The sequence below is a fragment of the Taudactylus pleione genome, unplaced genomic scaffold (genome assembly GCF_031769625.1).
Source record: "Taudactylus pleione unplaced genomic scaffold, aTauple2 ptg000177l, whole genome shotgun sequence".
NCBI classification, from domain to species: Eukaryota; Metazoa; Chordata; class Amphibia; order Anura; family Myobatrachidae; genus Taudactylus; species Taudactylus pleione.
The window spans coordinates 490051-509607 of NW_028284579.1; the positions used below are offsets into that span (position 1 = coordinate 490051).

Sequence of the window (19557 nt, forward strand, 5' to 3'; positions counted from 1 at the left end):
GGGATGTGCAGTATCTATTTTTCTAATTCATAGAATGCCAAGGAAAAATGCGGTAATTATTTTTTTTGCTCTATTCAGGATTGGATTCCAAGTGTCTAGAATTTGTTGTCTTGTGGATTTTCACTCACCATAGAAAAGACATTTATGAACTTTCCAAGAACTGGCTAATGATATTGGCTTATGGCCTTGATTGGATGCTATGAAGGAGTGTACAAGTAGGGTTTGTGTTCAACACCACTGGCTTAAAAGAGCAGTGTTCTTACTCCTGAGATATGGAGCCCTGATTCAGAAGTTGGGGATATTTTATTTTGCAAACTCAGTATATGAAAAAATGTTGACCAAAGAAAAAAATACATATAATATTGATGTCTGAAGTAGTATTTAAGTCCATATTTTTAGGGAAGATTGCAACATTTTCTTTGATTGATATAAAGCAGAAATAATGGAAGGTTGATTATTCTTCAAAGTGGTTTGTGAAACAGATTTGCAGTGAATATCTTAAGTATTTCTCTTCACAAGCAACAAGGAAGAGACATTGTAGAACAAAGAAGAAAAGGAAGAACACTGTCAGAAGTGGGATTTGAACCCACGCCTCCAGAGGAGACTGCGACCTGAACGCAGCGCCTTAGACCGCTCGGCCATCCTGACACATAAAATACTAAGGTTCATAAAAATTGGATAAAACTAATTAACCAAAACTACTTTTTCAAAGGTGCAATGTCCATGCTGCTGTTGAAACTATTGATTCAAATATTAGCACTACATTGCTTTTTCAATTATTTTTCAAAGATGCTTAAGGTTGGATAAATCAAAAAGATATTGTAAAAATAACATTAACACGGAATTACCTATAGTTTAGGTATAAAGCAGAAATAATGGAAGGTTGATTATTCTTCAAAGTGGTTTGTGAAACAGATTTGCAGTGAATATCTTAAGTATTTCTCTTCACAAATTACTTTTTCAAAGGTGCAATGTCCATGCTGCTGTTGAAACTATTGATTCAAATATTAGTAATACATTGCTTTTTCAATTATTTTTCAAAGATGCTTAAAGTTGGATAAATCAAAAAGATATTGTAAAAATAACATTAACACGGAATTACCTATAGTTTAGGATTTTCCAAATATTTGAGAAAATGCTTGATACAAATAACATCTTCACATGCTCTACAATTAATGCCTGAATTTTGGATGTGCAGTATCTATTTTTCTAATTCATAGAATGCCAAGGAAAAATGCGGTAATTATTTTTTTTGCTCTATTCAGGATTGGATTCCAAGTGTCTAGAATTTGTTGTCTTGTGGATTTTCACTCACCATAGAAAAGACATTTATGAACTTTCCAAGAACTGGCTAATGATATTGGCTTATGGCCTTGATTGGATGCTATGAAGGAGTGTACAAGTAGGGTTTGTGTTCAACACCACTGGCTTAAAAGAGCAGTGTTCTTACTCCTGAGATATGGAGCCCTGATTCAGAAGTTGGGGGATATTTTATTTTGCAAACTCAGTATATGAAAAAATGTTGACCAAAGAAAAAAATACATATAATATTGATGTCTGAAGTAGTATTTAAGTCCATATTTTTAGGGAAGATTGCAACATTTTCTTTGATTGATATAAAGCAGAAATAATGGAAGGTTGATTATTCTTCAAAGTGGTTTGTGAAACAGATTTGCAGTGAATATCTTAAGTATTTCTCTTCACAAGCAACAAGGAAGAGACATTGTAGAACAAAGAAGAAAAGGAAGAACACTGTCAGAAGTGGGATTTGAACCCACGCCTCCAGAGGAGACTGCGACCTGAACGCAGCGCCTTAGGCCGCTCGGCCATCCTGACACATAAAATACTAAGTTTCATAAAAATTGGATAAAACTAATTAACCAAAACTACTTTTTCAAAGGTGCAATGTACATGCTGCTGTTGAAACTATTGATTCAAATATTAGTAATAAATTGCTTTTTCAATTATTTTTCAAAGATGCTTAAGGTTGGATAAATCAAAAAGATATTGTAAAAATAACATTAACACGGAATTACCTATAGTTTAGGATTTTCCAAGTATTTGAGAAAATGCTTGACACAAATAACATCTTCACATGCTCTACAATTAATGCCTGAATTTTGTATTGATTGATTGAGAGCTGCATTGAAAGAAAATCATTACTTCAAATGTGGCAGTTTCCAAAATACATTGAAAAGGGGATGTGCAGTATCTATTTTTCTAATTCATAGAATGCCAAGGAAAAATGCGGTAATTATTTTTTTTGCTCTATTCAGGATTGGATTCCAAGTGTCTAGAATTTGTTGTCTTGTGGATTTTCACTCACCATAGAAAAGACATTTATGAACTTTCCAAGAACTGGCTAATGATATTGGCTTATGGCCTTGATTGGATGCTATGAAGGAGTGTACAAGTAGGGTTTGTGTTCATGACCACTGGCTTAAAAGAGCAGTGTTCTTACTCCTGAGATATGGAGCCCTGATTCAGAAGTTGGGGGATATTTTATTTTGCAAACTCAGTATATGAAAAAATGTTGACCAAAGAAAAAAATACATATAATATTGATGTCTGAAGTAGTATTTAAGTCCATATTTTTAGGAAAGATTGCAACATTTTCTTTGATTGATATAAAGCAGAAATAATGGAAGGTTGATTATTCTTCAAAGTGGTTTGTGAAACAGATTTGCAGTGAATATCTTAAGTATTTCTCTTCACAAGCAACAAGGAAGAGACATTGTAGAACAAAGAAGAAAAGGAAGAACACTGTCAGAAGTGGGATTTGAACCCACGCCTCCAGAGGAGACTGCGACCTGAACGAAGCGCCTTAGGCCGCTCGGCCATCCTGACACATAAAAAACTACGTTTCATAAAAATTGGATAAAACTAATTAACCAAAATTACTTTTTCAAAGGTGCAATGTCCATGCTGCTGTTGAAACTATTGATTCAAATATTAGTAATACATTGCTTTTTCAATTATTTTTCAAAGATGCTTAAAGTTGGATAAATCAAAAAGATATTGTAAAAATAACATTAACACGGAATTACCTATAGTTTAGGATTTTCCAAATATTTGAGAAAATGCTTGACACAAATAACATCTTCACATGCTCTACAATTAATGCCTGAATTTTGTATTGATTGATTGAGAGCTGCATTGAAAGAAAATCATTACTTCAAATGTGGCAGTTTCCAAAATACATTGAAAAGGGGATGTGCAGTATCTATTTTTCTAATTCATAGAATGCCAAGGAAAAATGCGGTAATTATTTTTTTTGCTCTATTCAGGATTGGATTCCAAGTGTCTAGAATTTGTTGTCTTGTGGATTTTCACTCACCATAGAAAAGACATTTATGAACTTTCCAAGAACTGGCTAATGATATTGGCTTATGGCCTTGATTGGATGCTATGAAGGAGTGTACAAGTAGGGTTTGTGTTCATGACCACTGGCTTAAAAGAGCAGTGTTCTTACTCCTGAGATATGGAGCCCTGATTCAGAAGTTGGGGGATATTTTATTTTGCAAACTCAGTATATGAAAAAATGTTGACAAAAGAAAAAAATACATATAATATTGATGTCTGAAGTAGTATTTAAGTCCATATTTTTAGGAAAGATTGCAACATTTTCTTTGATTGATATAAAGCAGAAATAATGGAAGGTTGATTATTCTTCAAAGTGGTTTGTGAAACAGATTTGCAGTGAATATCTTAAGTATTTCTCTTCACAAGCAACAAGGAAGAGACATTGTAGAACAAAGAAGAAAAGGAAGAACACTGTCAGAAGTGGGATTTGAACCCACGCCTCCAGAGGAGACTGCGACCTGAACGCAGCGCCTTAGGCCGCTCGGCCATCCTGACACATAAAAAACTAAGTTTCATAAAAATTGGATAAAACTAATTAACCAAAATTACTTTTTCAAAGGTGCAATGTCCATGCTGCTGTTGAAACTATTGATTCAAATATTAGTAATAAATTGCTTTTTCAATTATTTTTCAAAGATGCTTAAGGTTGGATAAATCAAAAAGATATTGTAAAAATAACATTAACACGGAATTACCTATAGTTTAGGATTTTCCAAATATTTGAGAAAATGCTTGACACAAATAACATCTTCACATGCTCTACAATTAATGCCTGAATTTTGTATTGATTGATTGAGAGCTGCATTGAAAGAAAATCATTACTTCAAATGTGGCAGTTTCCAAAATACATTGAAAAGGGGATGTGCAGTATCTATTTTTCTAATTCATAGAATGCCAAGGAAAAATGCGGTAATTATTTTTTTTGCTCTATTCAGGATTGGATTCCAAGTGTCTAGAATTTGTTGTCTTGTGGATTTTCACTCACCATAGAAAAGACATTTATGAACTTTCCAAGAACTGGCTAATGATATTGGCTTATGGCCTTGATTGGATGCTATGAAGGAGTGTACAAGTAGGGTTTGTGTTCATGACCATTGGCTTAAAAGAGCAGTGTTCTTACTCCTGAGATATGGAGCTCTGATTCAGAAGTTGGGGGATATTTTATTTTGCAAACTCAGTATATGAAAAAATGTTGACAAAAGAAAAAAATACATATAATATTGATGTCTGAAGTAGTATTTAAGTCCATATTTTTAGGAAAGATTGCAACATTTTCTTTGATTGATATAAAGCAGAAATAATGGAAGGTTGATTATTCTTCAAAGTGGTTTGTGAAACAGATTTGCAGTGAATATCTTAAGTATTTCTCTTCACAAGCAACAAGGAAGAGACATTGTAGAACAAAGAAGAAAAGGAAGAACACTGTCAGAAGTGGGATTTGAACCCACGCCTCCAGAGGAGACAGCGACCTGAACGCAGCGCCTTAGGCCGCTCGGCCATCCTGACACATAAAAAACTACGTTTCATAAAAATTGGATAAAACTAATTAACCAAAATTACTTTTTCAAAGGTGCAATGTCCATGCTGCTGTTGAAACTATTGATTCAAATATTAGTAATACATTGCTTTTTCAATTATTTTTCAAAGATGCTTAAAGTTGGATAAATCAAAAAGATATTGTAAAAATAACATTAACACGGAATTACCTATAGTTTAGGATTTTCCAAATATTTGAGAAAATGTTTGATACAAATAACATCTTCACATGCTCTACAATTAATGCCTGAATTTTGGATTGATTGATTGAGAGCTGCATTGAAAGAAAATCATTACTCCAAATGTGGCAGTTTCCAAAATACATTGAAAAGGGGATGTGCAGTATCTATTTTTCTAATTCATAGAATGCCAAGGAAAAATGCGGTAATTATTTTTTTTTGCTCTATTCAGGATTGGATTCCAAGTGTCTAGAATTTGTTGTCTTGTGGATTTTCACTCACCATAGAAAAGACATTTATGAACTTTCCAAGAACTGGCTAATGATATTGGCTTATGGCCTTGATTGGATGCTATGAAGGAGTGTACAAGTAGGGTTTGTGTTCAACACCACTGGCTTAAAAGAGCAGTGTTCTTACTCCTGAGATATGGAGCCCTGATTCAGAAGTTGGGGATATTTTATTTTGCAAACTCAGTATATGAAAAAATGTTGACCAAAGAAAAAAATACATATAATATTGATGTCTGAAGTAGTATTTAAGTCCATATTTTTAGGGAAGATTGCAACATTTTCTTTGATTGATATAAAGCAGAAATAATGGAAGGTTGATTATTCTTCAAAGTGGTTTGTGAAACAGATTTGCAGTGAATATCTTAAGTATTTCTCTTCACAAGCAACAAGGAAGAGACATTGTAGAACAAAGAAGAAAAGGAAGAACACTGTCAGAAGTGGGATTTGAACCCACGCCTCCAGAGGAGACTGCGACCTGAACGCAGCGCCTTAGACCGCTCGGCCATCCTGACACATAAAATACTAAGTTTCATAAAAATTGGATAAAACTAATTAACCAAAACTACTTTTTCAAAGGTGCAATGTCCATGCTGCTGTTGAAACTATTGATTCAAATATTAGTACTAAATTGCTTTTTCAATTATTTTTCAAAGATGCTTAAGGTTGGATAAATCAAAAAGATATTGTAAAAATAACATTAACACGGAATTACCTATAGTTTAGGATTTTCCAAATATTTGAGAAAATGCTTGACACAAATAACATCTTCACATGCTCTACAATTAATGCCTGAATTTTGTATTGATTGATTGAGAGCTGCATTGAAAGAAAACCATTACTTCAAATGTGGCAGTTTCCAAAATACATTGAAAAGGGGATGTGCAGTATCTATTTTTCTAATTCATAGAATGCCAAGGAAAAATGCGGTAATTATTTTTTTTGCTCTATTCAGGATTGGATTCCAAGTGTCTAGAATTTGTTGTCTTGTGGATTTTCACTCACCATAGAAAAGACATTTATGAACTTTCCAAGAACTGGCTAATGATATTGGCTTATGGCCTTGATTGGATGCTATGAAGGAGTGTACAAGTAGGGTTTGTGTTCATGACCACTGGCTTAAAAGAGCAGTGTTCTTACTCCTGAGATATGGAGCCCTGATTCAGAAGTTGGGGGATATTTTATTTTGCAAACTCAGTATATGAAAAAATGTTGACCAAAGAAAAAAATACATATAATATTGATGTCTGAAGTAGTATTTAAGTCCATATTTTTAGGGAAGATTGCAACATTTTCTTTGATTGATATAAAGCAGAAATAATGGAAGGTTGATTATTCTTCAAAGTGGTTTGTGAAACAGATTTGCAGTGAATATCTTAAGTATTTCTCTTCACAAGCAACAAGGAAGAGACATTGTAGAACAAAGAAGAAAAGGAAGAACACTGTCAGAAGTGGGATTTGAACCCACGCCTCCAGAGGAGACTGCGACCTGAACGCAGCGCCTTAGACCGCTCGGCCATCCTGACACATAAAATACTAAGTTTCATAAAAATTGGATAAAACTAATTAACCAAAACTACTTTTTCAAAGGTGCAATGTCCATGCTGCTGTTGAAACTATTGATTCAAATATTAGTACTAAATTGCTTTTTCAATTATTTTTCAAAGATGCTTAAGGTTGGATAAATCAAAAAGATATTGTAAAAATAACATTAACACGGAATTACCTATAGTTTAGGATTTTCCAAATATTTGAGAAAATGCTTGACACAAATAACATCTTCACATGCTCTACAATTAATGCCTGAATTTTGGATTGATTGATTGAGAGCTGCATTGAAAGAAAACCATTACTTCAAATGTGGCAGTTTCCAAAATACATTGAAAAGGGGATGTGCAGTATCTATTTTTCTAATTCATAGAATGCCAAGGAAAAATGCGGTAATTATTTTTTTTGCTCTATTCAGGATTGGATTCCAAGTGTCTAGAATTTGTTGTCTTGTGGATTTTCACTCACCATAGAAAAGACATTTATGAACTTTCCAAGAACTGGCTAATGATATTGGCTTATGGCCTTGATTGGATGCTATGAAGGAGTGTACAAGTAGGGTTTGTTTTCAACACCACTGGCTTAAAAGAGCAGTGTTCTTACTCCTGAGATATGGAGCCCTGATTCAGAAGTTGGGGATATTTTATTTTGCAAACTCAGTATATGAAAAAATGTTGACCAAAGAAAAAAATACATATAATATTGATGTCTGAAGTAGTATTTAAGTCCATATTTTTAGGGAAGATTGCAACGTTTTCTTTGATTGATATAAAGCAGAAATAATGGAAGGTTGATTATTCTTCAAAGTGGTTTGTGAAACAGATTTGCAGTGAATATCTTAAGTATTTCTCTTCACAAGCAACAAGGAAGAGACATTGTAGAACAAAGAAGAAAAGGAAGAACACTGTCAGAAGTGGGATTTGAACCCACACCTCCAGAGGAGACTGCGACCTGAACACAGCGCCTTAGACCGCTCGGCCATCCTGACACATAAAATACTAAGTTTCATAAAAATTGGATAAAACTAATTAACCAAAACTACTTTTTCAAAGGTGCAATGTCCATGCTGCTGTTGAAACTATTGATTCAAATATTAGTAATAAATTGCTTTTTCAATTATTTTTCAAAGATGCTTAAGGTTGGATAAATCAAAAAGATATTGTAAAAATAACATTAACACGGAATTACCTATAGTTTAGGATTTTCCAAATATTTGAGAAAATGCTTGACACAAATAACATCTTCACATGCTCCACAATTAATGCCTGAATTTTGTATTGATTTATTGAGAGCTGCATTGAAAGAAAACCATTACTTCAAATGTGGCAGTTTCCAAAATACATTGAAAAGGGGATGTGCAGTATCTATTTTTCTAATTCATAGAATGCCAAGGAAAAATGCGGTAATTATTTTTTTTGCTCTATTCAGGATTGGATTCCAAGTGTCTAGAATTTGTTGTCTTGTGGATTTTCACTCACCATAGAAAAGACATTTATGAACTTTCCAAGAACTGGCTAATGATATTGGCTTATGGCCTTGATTGGATGCTATGAAGGAGTGTACAAGTAGGGTTTGTGTTCATGACCACTGGCTTAAAAGAGCAGTGTTCTTACTCCTGAGATATGGAGCCCTGATTCAGAAGTTGGGGGATATTTTATTTTGCAAACTCAGTATATGAAAAAATGTTGACAAAAGAAAAAAATACATATAATATTGATGTCTGAAGTAGTATTTAAGTCCATATTTTTAGGAAAGATTGCAACATTTTCTTTGATTGATATAAAGCAGAAATAATGGAAGGTTGATTATTCTTCAAAGTGGTTTGTGAAACAGATTTGCAGTGAATATCTTAAGTATTTCTCTTCACAAGCAACAAGGAAGAGACATTGTAGAACAAAGAAGAAAAGGAAGAACACTGTCAGAAGTGGGATTTGAACCCATGCCTCCAGAGGAGACTGCGACCTGAACGCAGCGCCTTAGACCGCTCGGCCATCCTGACACATAAAAAACTACGTTTCATAAAAATTGGATAAAACTAATTAACCAAAATTACTTTTTCAAAGGTGCAATGTCCATGCTGCTGTTGAAACTATTGATTCAAATATTAGTAATACATTGCTTTTTCAATTATTTTTCAAAGATGCTTAAAGTTGGATAAATCAAAAAGATATTGTAAAAATAACATTAACACGGAATTACCTATAGTTTAGGATTTTCCAAATATTTGAGAAAATGCTTGATACAAATAACATCTTCACATGCTCTACAATTAATGCCTGAATTTTGGATTGATTGATTGAGAGCTGCATTGAAAGAAAATCATTACTCCAAATGTGGCAGTTTCCAAAATACATTGAAAAGGGGATGTGCAGTATCTATTTTTCTAATTCATAGAATGCCAAGGAAAAATGCGGTAATTATTTTTTTTGCTCTATTCAGGATTGGATTCCAAGTGTCTAGAATTTGTTGTCTTGTGGATTTTCACTCACCATAGAAAAGACATTTATGAACTTTCCAAGAACTGGCTAATGATATTGGCTTATGGCCTTGATTGGATGCTATGAAGGAGTGTACAAGTAGGGTTTGTGTTCAACACCACTGGCTTAAAAGAGCAGTGTTCTTACTCCTGAGATATGGAGCCCTGATTCAGAAGTTGGGGGATATTTTATTTTGCAAACTCAGTATATGAAAAAATGTTGACCAAAGAAAAAAATACATATAATATTGATGTCTGAAGTAGTATTTAAGTCCATATTTTTAGGGAAGATTGCAACATTTTCTTTGATTGATATAAAGCAGAAATAATGGAAGGTTGATTATTCTTCAAAGTGGTTTGTGAAACAGATTTGCAGTGAATATCTTAAGTATTTCTCTTCACAAGCAACAAGGAAGAGACATTGTAGAACAAAGAAGAAAAGGAAGAACACTGTCAGAAGTGGGATTTGAACCCACGCCTCCAGAGGAGACTGCGACCTGAACGCAGCGCCTTAGGCCGCTCGGCCATCCTGACACATAAAATACTAAGTTTCATAAAAATTGGATAAAACTAATTAACCAAAACTACTTTTTCAAAGGTGCAATGTACATGCTGCTGTTGAAACTATTGATTCAAATATTAGTAATAAATTGCTTTTTCAATTATTTTTCAAAGATGCTTAAGGTTGGATAAATCAAAAAGATATTGTAAAAATAACATTAACACGGAATTACCTATAGTTTAGGATTTTCCAAATATTTGAGAAAATGCTTGACACAAATAACATCTTCACATGCTCTACAATTAATGCCTGAATTTTGTATTGATTGATTGAGAGCTGCATTGAAAGAAAACCATTACTTCAAATGTGGCAGTTTCCAAAATACATTGAAAAGGGGATGTGCAGTATCTATTTTTCTAATTCATAGAATGCCAAGGAAAAATGCGGTAATTATTTTTTTTGCTCTATTCAGGATTGGATTCCAAGTGTCTAGAATTTGTTGTCTTGTGGATTTTCACTCACCATAGAAAAGACATTTATGAACTTTCCAAGAACTGGCTAATGATATTGGCTTATGGCCTTGATTGGATGCTATGAAGGAGTGTACAAGTAGGGTTTGTGTTCAACACCACTGGCTTAAAAGAGCAGTGTTCTTACTCCTGAGATATGGAGCCCTGATTCAGAAGTTGGGGATATTTTATTTTGCAAACTCAGTATATGAAAAAATGTTGACCAAAGAAAAAAATACATATAATATTGATGTCTGAAGTAGTATTTAAGTCCATATTTTTAGGGAAGATTGCAACATTTTCTTTGATTGATATAAAGCAGAAATAATGGAAGGTTGATTATTCTTCAAAGTGGTTTGTGAAACAGATTTGCAGTGAATATCTTAAGTATTTCTCTTCACAAGCAACAAGGAAGAGACATTGTAGAACAAAGAAGAAAAGGAAGAACACTGTCAGAAGTGGGATTTGAACCCACGCCTCCAGAGGAGACTGCGACCTGAACGCAGCGCCTTAGGCCGCTCGGCCATCCTGACACATAAAATACTAAGTTTCATAAAAATTGGATAAAACTAATTAACCAAAACTACTTTTTCAAAGGTGCAATGTACATGCTGCTGTTGAAACTATTGATTCAAATATTAGTAATACATTGCTTTTTCAATTATTTTTCAAAGATGCTTAAGGTTGGATAAATCAAAAAGATATTGTAAAAATAACATTAACACGGAATTACCTATAGTTTAGGATTTTCCAAGTATTTGAGAAAATGCTTGACACAAATAACATCTTCACATGCTCTACAATTAATGCCTGAATTTTGTATTGATTGATTGAGAGCTGCATTGAAAGAAAATCATTACTTCAAATGTGGCAGTTTCCAAAATACATTGAAAAGGGGATGTGCAGTATCTATTTTTCTAATTCATAGAATGCCAAGGAAAAATGCGGTAATTATTTTTTTTGCTCTATTCAGGATTGGATTCCAAGTGTCTAGAATTTGTTGTCTTGTGGATTTTCACTCACCATAGAAAAGACATTTATGAACTTTCCAAGAACTGGCTAATGATATTGGCTTATGGCCTTGATTGGATGCTATGAAGGAGTGTACAAGTAGGGTTTGTGTTCATGACCACTGGCTTAAAAGAGCAGTGTTCTTACTCCTGAGATATGGAGCCCTGATTCAGAAGTTGGGGGATATTTTATTTTGCAAACTCAGTATATGAAAAAATGTTGACCAAAGAAAAAAATACATATAATATTGATGTCTGAAGTAGTATTTAAGTCCATATTTTTAGGAAAGATTGCAACATTTTCTTTGATTGATATAAAGCAGAAATAATGGAAGGTTGATTATTCTTCAAAGTGGTTTGTGAAACAGATTTGCAGTGAATATCTTAAGTATTTCTCTTCACAAGCAACAAGGAAGAGACATTGTAGAACAAAGAAGAAAAGGAAGAACACTGTCAGAAGTGGGATTTGAACCCACGCCTCCAGAGGAGACTGCGACCTGAACGCAGCGCCTTAGACCGCTCGGCCATCCTGACACATAAAAAACTAAGTTTCATAAAAATTGGATAAAACTAATTAACCAAAATTACTTTTTCAAAGGTGCAATGTCCATGCTGCTGTTGAAACTATTGATTCAAATATTAGTAATAAATTGCTTTTTCAATTATTTTTCAAAGATGCTTAAGGTTGGATAAATCAAAAAGATATTGTAAAAATAACATTAACACGGAATTACCTATAGTTTAGGATTTTCCAAATATTTCAGAAAATGCTTGACACAAATAACATCTTCACATGCTCTACAATTAATGCCTGAATTTTGTATTGATTGATTGAGAGCTGCATTGAAAGAAAATCATTACTTCAAATGTGGCAGTTTCCAAAATACATTGAAAAGGGGATGTGCAGTATCTATTTTTCTAATTCATAGAATGCCAAGGAAAAATGCGGTAATTATTTTTTTTGCTCTATTCAGGATTGGATTCCAAGTGTCTAGAATTTGTTGTCTTGTGGATTTTCACTCACCATAGAAAAGACATTTATGAACTTTCCAAGAACTGGCTAATGATATTGGCTTATGGCCTTGATTGGATGCTATGAAGGAGTGTACAAGTAGGGTTTGTGTTCATGACCACTGGCTTAAAAGAGCAGTGTTCTTACTCCTGAGATATGGAGCTCTGATTCAGAAGTTGGGGGATATTTTATTTTGCAAACTCAGTATATGAAAAAATGTTGACAAAAGAAAAAAATACATATAATATTGATGTCTGAAGTAGTATTTAAGTCCATATTTTTAGGAAAGATTGCAACATTTTCTTTGATTGATATAAAGCAGAAATAATGGAAAGTTGATTATTCTTCAAAGTGGTTTGTGAAACAGATTTGCAGTGAATATCTTAAGTATTTCTCTTCACAAGCAACAAGGAAGAGACATTGTAGAACAAAGAAGAAAAGGAAGAACACTGTCAGAAGTGGGATTTGAACCCACGCCTCCAGAGGAGACAGCGACCTGAACGCAGCGCCTTAGGCCGCTCGGCCATCCTGACACATAAAAAACTACGTTTCATAAAAATTGGATAAAACTAATTAACCAAAATTACTTTTTCAAAGGTGCAATGTCCATGCTGCTGTTGAAACTATTGATTCAAATATTAGTAATACATTGCTTTTTCAATTATTTTTCAAAGATGCTTAAAGTTGGATAAATCAAAAAGATATTGTAAAAATAACATTAACACGGAATTACCTATAGTTTAGGATTTTCCAAATATTTGAGAAAATGTTTGATACAAATAACATCTTCACATGCTCTACAATTAATGCCTGAATTTTGGATTGATTGATTGAGAGCTGCATTGAAAGAAAATCATTACTCCAAATGTGGCAGTTTCCAAAATACATTGAAAAGGGGATGTGCAGTATCTATTTTTCTAATTCATAGAATGCCAAGGAAAAATGCGGTAATTATTTTTTTTTGCTCTATTCAGGATTGGATTCCAAGTGTCTAGAATTTGTTGTCTTGTGGATTTTCACTCACCATAGAAAAGACATTTATGAACTTTCCAAGAACTGGCTAATGATATTGGCTTATGGCCTTGATTGGATGCTATGAAGGAGTGTACAAGTAGGGTTTGTGTTCAACACCACTGGCTTAAAAGAGCAGTGTTCTTACTCCTGAGATATGGAGCCCTGATTCAGAAGTTGGGGATATTTTATTTTGCAAACTCAGTATATGAAAAAATGTTGACCAAAGAAAAAAATACATATAATATTGATGTCTGAAGTAGTATTTAAGTCCATATTTTTAGGGAAGATTGCAACATTTTCTTTGATTGATATAAAGCAGAAATAATGGAAGGTTGATTATTCTTCAAAGTGGTTTGTGAAACAGATTTGCAGTGAATATCTTAAGTATTTCTCTTCACAAGCAACAAGGAAGAGACATTGTAGAACAAAGAAGAAAAGGAAGAACACTGTCAGAAGTGGGATTTGAACCCACGCCTCCAGAGGAGACTGCGACCTGAACGCAGCGCCTTAGACCGCTCGGCCATCCTGACACATAAAATACTAAGTTTCATAAAAATTGGATAAAACTAATTAACCAAAACTACTTTTTCAAAGGTGCAATGTCCATGCTGCTGTTGAAACTATTGATTCAAATATTAGTACTAAATTGCTTTTTCAATTATTTTTCAAAGATGCTTAAGGTTGGATAAATCAAAAAGATATTGTAAAAATAACATTAACACGGAATTACCTATAGTTTAGGATTTTCCAAATATTTGAGAAAATGCTTGACACAAATAACATCTTCACATGCTCTACAATTAATGCCTGAATTTTGTATTGATTGATTGAGAGCTGCATTGAAAGAAAACCATTACTTCAAATGTGGCAGTTTCCAAAATACATTGAAAAGGGGATGTGCAGTATCTATTTTTCTAATTCATAGAATGCCAAGGAAAAATGCGGTAATTATTTTTTTTGCTCTATTCAGGATTGGATTCCAAGTGTCTAGAATTTGTTGTCTTGTGGATTTTCACTCACCATAGAAAAGACATTTATGAACTTTCCAAGAACTGGCTAATGATATTGGCTTATGGCCTTGATTGGATGCTATGAAGGAGTGTACAAGTAGGGTTTGTGTTCATGACCACTGGCTTAAAAGAGCAGTGTTCTTACTCCTGAGATATGGAGCCCTGATTCAGAAGTTGGGGGATATTTTATTTTGCAAACTCAGTATATGAAAAAATGTTGACAAAAGAAAAAAATACATATAATATTGATGTCTGAAGTAGTATTTAAGTCCATATTTTTAGGAAAGATTGCAACATTTTCTTTGATTGATATAAAGCAGAAATAATGGAAGGTTGATTATTCTTCAAAGTGGTTTGTGAAACAGATTTGCAGTGAATATCTTAAGTATTTCTCTTCACAAGCAACAAGGAAGAGACATTGTAGAACAAAGAAGAAAAGGAAGAACACTGTCAGAAGTGGGATTTGAATCCACGCCTCCAGAGGAGACTGCGACCTGAACGCAGCGCCTTAGACCGCTCGGCCATCCTGACACATAAAAAACTACGTTTCATAAAAATTGGATAAAACTAATTAACCAAAATTACTTTTTCAAAGGTGCAATGTCCATGCTGCTGTTGAAACTATTGATTCAAATATTAGTAATACATTGCTTTTTCAATTATTTTTCAAAGATGCTTAAAGTTGGATAAATCAAAAAGATATTGTAAAAATAACATTAACACGGAATTACCTATAGTTTAGGATTTTCCAAATATTTGAGAAAATGCTTGATACAAATAACATCTTCACATGCTCTACAATTAATGCCTGAATTTTGGATTGATTGATTGAGAGCTGCATTGAAAGAAAATCATTACTCCAAATGTGGCAGTTTCCAAAATACATTGAAAAGGGGATGTGCAGTATCTATTTTTCTAATTCATAGAATGCCAAGGAAAAATGCGGTAATTATTTTTTTTGCTCTATTCAGGATTGGATTCCAAGTGTCTAGAATTTGTTGTCTTGTGGATTTTCACTCACCATAGAAAAGACATTTATGAACTTTCCAAGAACTGGCTAATGATATTGGCTTATGGCCTTGATTGGATGCTATGAAGGAGTGTACAAGTAGGGTTTGTGTTCAACACCACTGGCTTAAAAGAGCAGTGTTCTTACTCCTGAGATATGGAGCCCTGATTCAGAAGTTGGGGGATATTTTATTTTGCAAACTCAGTATATGAAAAAATGTTGACCAAAGAAAAAAATACATATAATATTGATGTCTGAAGTAGTATTTAAGTCCATATTTTTAGGGAAGATTGCAACATTTTCTTTGATTGATATAAAGCAGAAATAATGGAAGGTTGATTATTCTTCAAAGTGGTTTGTGAAACAGATTTGCAGTGAATATCTTAAGTATTTCTCTTCACAAGCAACAAGGAAGAGACATTGTAGAACAAAGAAGAAAAGGAAGAACAATGTCAGAAGTGGGATTTGAACCCACGCCTCCAGAGGAGACTGCGACCTGAACGCAGCGCCTTAGGCCGCTCGGCCATCCTGACACATAAAATACTAAGTTTCATAAAAATTGGATAAAACTAATTAACCAAAACTACTTTTTCAAAGGTGCAATGTACATGCTGCTGTTGAAACTATTGATTCAAATATTAGTAATAAATTGCTTTTTCAATTATTTTTCAAAGATGCTTAAGGTTGGATAAATCAAAAAGATATTGTAAAAATAACATTAACACGGAATTACCTATAGTTTAGGATTTTCCAAATATTTGAGAAAATGCTTGACACAAATAACATCTTCACATGCTCTACAATTAATGCCTGAATTTTGTATTGATTGATTGAGAGCTGCATTGAAAGAAAACCATTACTTCAAATGTGGCAGTTTCCAAAATACATTGAAAAGGGGATGTGCAGTATCTATTTTTCTAATTCATAGAATGCCAAGGAAAAATGCGGTAATTATTTTTTTTGCTCTATTCAGGATTGGATTCCAAGTGTCTAGAATTTGTTGTCTTGTGGATTTTCACTCACCATAGAAAAGACATTTATGAACTTTCCAAGAACTGGCTAATGATATTGGCTTATGGCCTTGATTGGATGCTATGAAGGAGTGTACAAGTAGGGTTTGTGTTCAACACCACTGGCTTAAAAGAGCAGTGTTCTTACTCCTGAGATATGGAGCCCTGATTCAGAAGTTGGGGATATTTTATTTTGCAAACTCAGTATATGAAAAAATGTTGACCAAAGAAAAAAATACATATAATATTGATGTCTGAAGTAGTATTTAAGTCCATATTTTTAGGGAAGATTGCAACATTTTCTTTGATTGATATAAAGCAGAAATAATGGAAGGTTGATTATTCTTCAAAGTGGTTTGTGAAACAGATTTGCAGTGAATATCTTAAGTATTTCTCTTCACAAGCAACAAGGAAGAGACATTGTAGAACAAAGAAGAAAAGGAAGAACACTGTCAGAAGTGGGATTTGAACCCACGCCTCCAGAGGAGACTGCGACCTGAACGCAGCGCCTTAGGCCGCTCGGCCATCCTGACACATAAAATACTAAGTTTCATAAAAATTGGATAAAACTAATTAACCAAAACTACTTTTTCAAAGGTGCAATGTACATGCTGCTGTTGAAACTATTGATTCAAATATTAGTAATACATTGCTTTTTCAATTATTTTTCAAAGATGCTTAAGGTTGGATAAATCAAAAAGATATTGTAAAAATAACATTAACACGGAATTACCTATAGTTTAGGATTTTCCAAGTATTTGAGAAAATGCTTGACACAAATAACATCTTCACATGCTCTACAATTAATGCCTGAATTTTGTATTGATTGATTGAGAGCTGCATTGAAAGAAAATCATTACTTCAAATGTGGCAGTTTCCAAAATACATTGAAAAGGGGATGTGCAGTATCTATTTTTCTAATTCATAGAATGCCAAGGAAAAATGCGGTAATTATTTTTTTTGCTCTATTCAGGATTGGATTCCAAGTGTCTAGAATTTGTTGTCTTGTGGATTTTCACTCACCATAGAAAAGACATTTATGAACTTTCCAAGAACTGGCTAATGATATTGGCTTATGGCCTTGATTGGATGCTATGAAGGAGTGTACAAGTAGGGTTTGTGTTCATGACCACTGGCTTAAAAGAGCAGTGTTCTTACTCCTGAGATATGGAGCCCTGATTCAGAAGTTGGGGGATATTTTATTTTGCAAACTCAGTATATGAAAAAATGTTGACAAAAGAAAAAAATACATATAATATTGATGTCTGAAGTAGTATTTAAGTCCATATTTTTAGGAAAGATTGCAACATTTTCTTTGATTGATATAAAGCAGAAATAATGGAAGGTTGATTATTCTTCAAAGTGGTTTGTGAAACAGATTTGCAGTGAATATCTTAAGTATTTCTCTTCACAAGCAACAAGGAAGAGACATTGTAGAACAAAGAAGAAAAGGAAGAACACTGTCAGAAGTGGGATTTGAACCCACGCCTCCAGAGGAGACTGCGACCTGAACGAAGCGCCTTAGGCCGCTCGGCCATCCTGACACATAAAAAACTACGTTTCATAAAAATTGGATAAAACTAATTAACCAAAATTACTTTTTCAAAGGTGCAATGTCCATGTTGCTGTTGAAACTATTGATTCAAATATTAGTAATACATTGCTTTTTCAATTATTTTTCAAAGATGCTTAAAGTTGGATAAATCAAAAAGATATTGTAAAAATAACATTAACACGGAATTACCTATAGTTTAGGATTTTCCAAATATTTGAGAAAATGCTTGACACAAATAACATCTTCACATGCTCTACAATTAATGCCTGAATTTTGTATTGATTGATTGAGAGCTGCATTGAAAGAAAATCATTACTTCAAATGTGGCAGTTTCCAAAATACATTGAAAAGGGGATGTGCAGTATCTATTTTTCTAATTCATAGAATGCCAAGGAAAAATGCGGTAATTATTTTTTTTGCTCTATTCAGGATTGGATTCCAAGTGTCTAGAATTTGTTGTCTTGTGGATTTTCACTCACCATAGAAAAGACATTTATGAACTTTCCAAGAACTGGCTAATGATATTGGCTTATGGCCTTGATTGGATGCTATGAAGGAGTGTACAAGTAGGGTTTGTGTTCATGACCACTGGCTTAAAAGAGCAGTGTTCTTACTCCTGAGATATGGAGCCCTGATTCAGAAGTTGGGGGATATTTTATTTTACAAACTCAGTATATGAAAAAATGTTGACAAAAGAAAAAAATACATATAATATTGATGTCTGAAGTAGTATTTAAGTCCATATTTTTAGGAAAGATTGCAACATTTTCTTTGATTGATATAAAGCAGAAATAATGGAAGGTTGATTATTCTTCAAAGTGGTTTGTGAAACAGATTTGCAGTGAATATCTTAAGTATTTCTCTTCACAAGCAACAAGGAAGAGACATTGTAGAACAAAGAAGAAAAGGAAGAACACTGTCAGAAGTGGGATTTGAACCCACGCCTCCAGAGGAGACTGCGACCTGAACGCAGCGCCTTAGGCCGCTCGGCCATCCTGACACATAAAAAACTAAGTTTCATAAAAATTGGATAAAACTAATTAACCAAAATTACTTTTTCAAAGGTGCAATGTCCATGCTGCTGTTGAAACTATTGATTCAAATATTAGTAATAAATTGCTTTTTCAATTATTTTTCAAAGATGCTTAAGGTTGGATAAATCAAAAAGATATTGTAAAAATAACATTAACACGGAATTACCTATAGTTTAGGATTTTCCAAATATTTGAGAAAATGCTTGACACAAATAACATCTTCACATGCTCTACAATTAATGCCTGAATTTTGTATTGATTGATTGAGAGCTGCATTGAAAGAAAATCATTACTTCAAATGTGGCAGTTTCCAAAATACATTGAAAAGGGGATGTGCAGTATCTATTTTTCTAATTCATAGAATGCCAAGGAAAAATGCGGTAATTATTTTTTTTGCTCTATTCAGGATTGGATTCCAAGTGTCTAGAATTTGTTGTCTTGTGGATTTTCACTCACCATAGAAAAGACATTTATGAACTTTCCAAGAACTGGCTAATGATATT

The 19557-nt window shown here is 33.5% G+C and overlaps 15 non-coding genes across 15 annotated transcripts; all 15 read right to left on the reverse strand.

The window, feature by feature from the left end:
• Positions 1 to 565: 565 nt before the first annotated feature.
• TRNAL-CAG (transfer RNA leucine (anticodon CAG)) lies at positions 566 to 648 on the reverse strand. Its single transcript has one exon. It is a non-coding gene; the product is annotated as a tRNA-Leu (tRNA).
• Positions 649 to 1753: 1105 nt separating this feature from the next.
• Positions 1754 to 1836, reverse strand: TRNAL-CAG (transfer RNA leucine (anticodon CAG)). The gene has a single exon. It is a non-coding gene; the product is annotated as a tRNA-Leu (tRNA).
• A 1939-nt stretch (positions 1837 to 3775) lies between these two features.
• On the reverse strand, positions 3776 to 3858 carry TRNAL-CAG (transfer RNA leucine (anticodon CAG)). Its single transcript has one exon. It is a non-coding gene; the product is annotated as a tRNA-Leu (tRNA).
• A 1939-nt stretch (positions 3859 to 5797) lies between these two features.
• Positions 5798 to 5880, reverse strand: TRNAL-CAG (transfer RNA leucine (anticodon CAG)). Its single transcript has one exon. It is a non-coding gene; the product is annotated as a tRNA-Leu (tRNA).
• A 928-nt stretch (positions 5881 to 6808) lies between these two features.
• Positions 6809 to 6891, reverse strand: TRNAL-CAG (transfer RNA leucine (anticodon CAG)). The gene has a single exon. It is a non-coding gene; the product is annotated as a tRNA-Leu (tRNA).
• A 927-nt stretch (positions 6892 to 7818) lies between these two features.
• TRNAL-CAG (transfer RNA leucine (anticodon CAG)) lies at positions 7819 to 7901 on the reverse strand. Its single transcript has one exon. It is a non-coding gene; the product is annotated as a tRNA-Leu (tRNA).
• Positions 7902 to 8829: 928 nt separating this feature from the next.
• TRNAL-CAG (transfer RNA leucine (anticodon CAG)) lies at positions 8830 to 8912 on the reverse strand. The gene has a single exon. It is a non-coding gene; the product is annotated as a tRNA-Leu (tRNA).
• A 928-nt stretch (positions 8913 to 9840) lies between these two features.
• TRNAL-CAG (transfer RNA leucine (anticodon CAG)) lies at positions 9841 to 9923 on the reverse strand. The gene has a single exon. It is a non-coding gene; the product is annotated as a tRNA-Leu (tRNA).
• Positions 9924 to 10850: 927 nt separating this feature from the next.
• Positions 10851 to 10933, reverse strand: TRNAL-CAG (transfer RNA leucine (anticodon CAG)). The gene has a single exon. It is a non-coding gene; the product is annotated as a tRNA-Leu (tRNA).
• A 928-nt stretch (positions 10934 to 11861) lies between these two features.
• Positions 11862 to 11944, reverse strand: TRNAL-CAG (transfer RNA leucine (anticodon CAG)). The gene has a single exon. It is a non-coding gene; the product is annotated as a tRNA-Leu (tRNA).
• A 1939-nt stretch (positions 11945 to 13883) lies between these two features.
• On the reverse strand, positions 13884 to 13966 carry TRNAL-CAG (transfer RNA leucine (anticodon CAG)). Its single transcript has one exon. It is a non-coding gene; the product is annotated as a tRNA-Leu (tRNA).
• Positions 13967 to 14894: 928 nt separating this feature from the next.
• TRNAL-CAG (transfer RNA leucine (anticodon CAG)) lies at positions 14895 to 14977 on the reverse strand. The gene has a single exon. It is a non-coding gene; the product is annotated as a tRNA-Leu (tRNA).
• Positions 14978 to 15905: 928 nt separating this feature from the next.
• On the reverse strand, positions 15906 to 15988 carry TRNAL-CAG (transfer RNA leucine (anticodon CAG)). The gene has a single exon. It is a non-coding gene; the product is annotated as a tRNA-Leu (tRNA).
• A 927-nt stretch (positions 15989 to 16915) lies between these two features.
• TRNAL-CAG (transfer RNA leucine (anticodon CAG)) lies at positions 16916 to 16998 on the reverse strand. The gene has a single exon. It is a non-coding gene; the product is annotated as a tRNA-Leu (tRNA).
• A 1939-nt stretch (positions 16999 to 18937) lies between these two features.
• TRNAL-CAG (transfer RNA leucine (anticodon CAG)) lies at positions 18938 to 19020 on the reverse strand. The gene has a single exon. It is a non-coding gene; the product is annotated as a tRNA-Leu (tRNA).
• Positions 19021 to 19557: the final 537 nt, after the last annotated feature.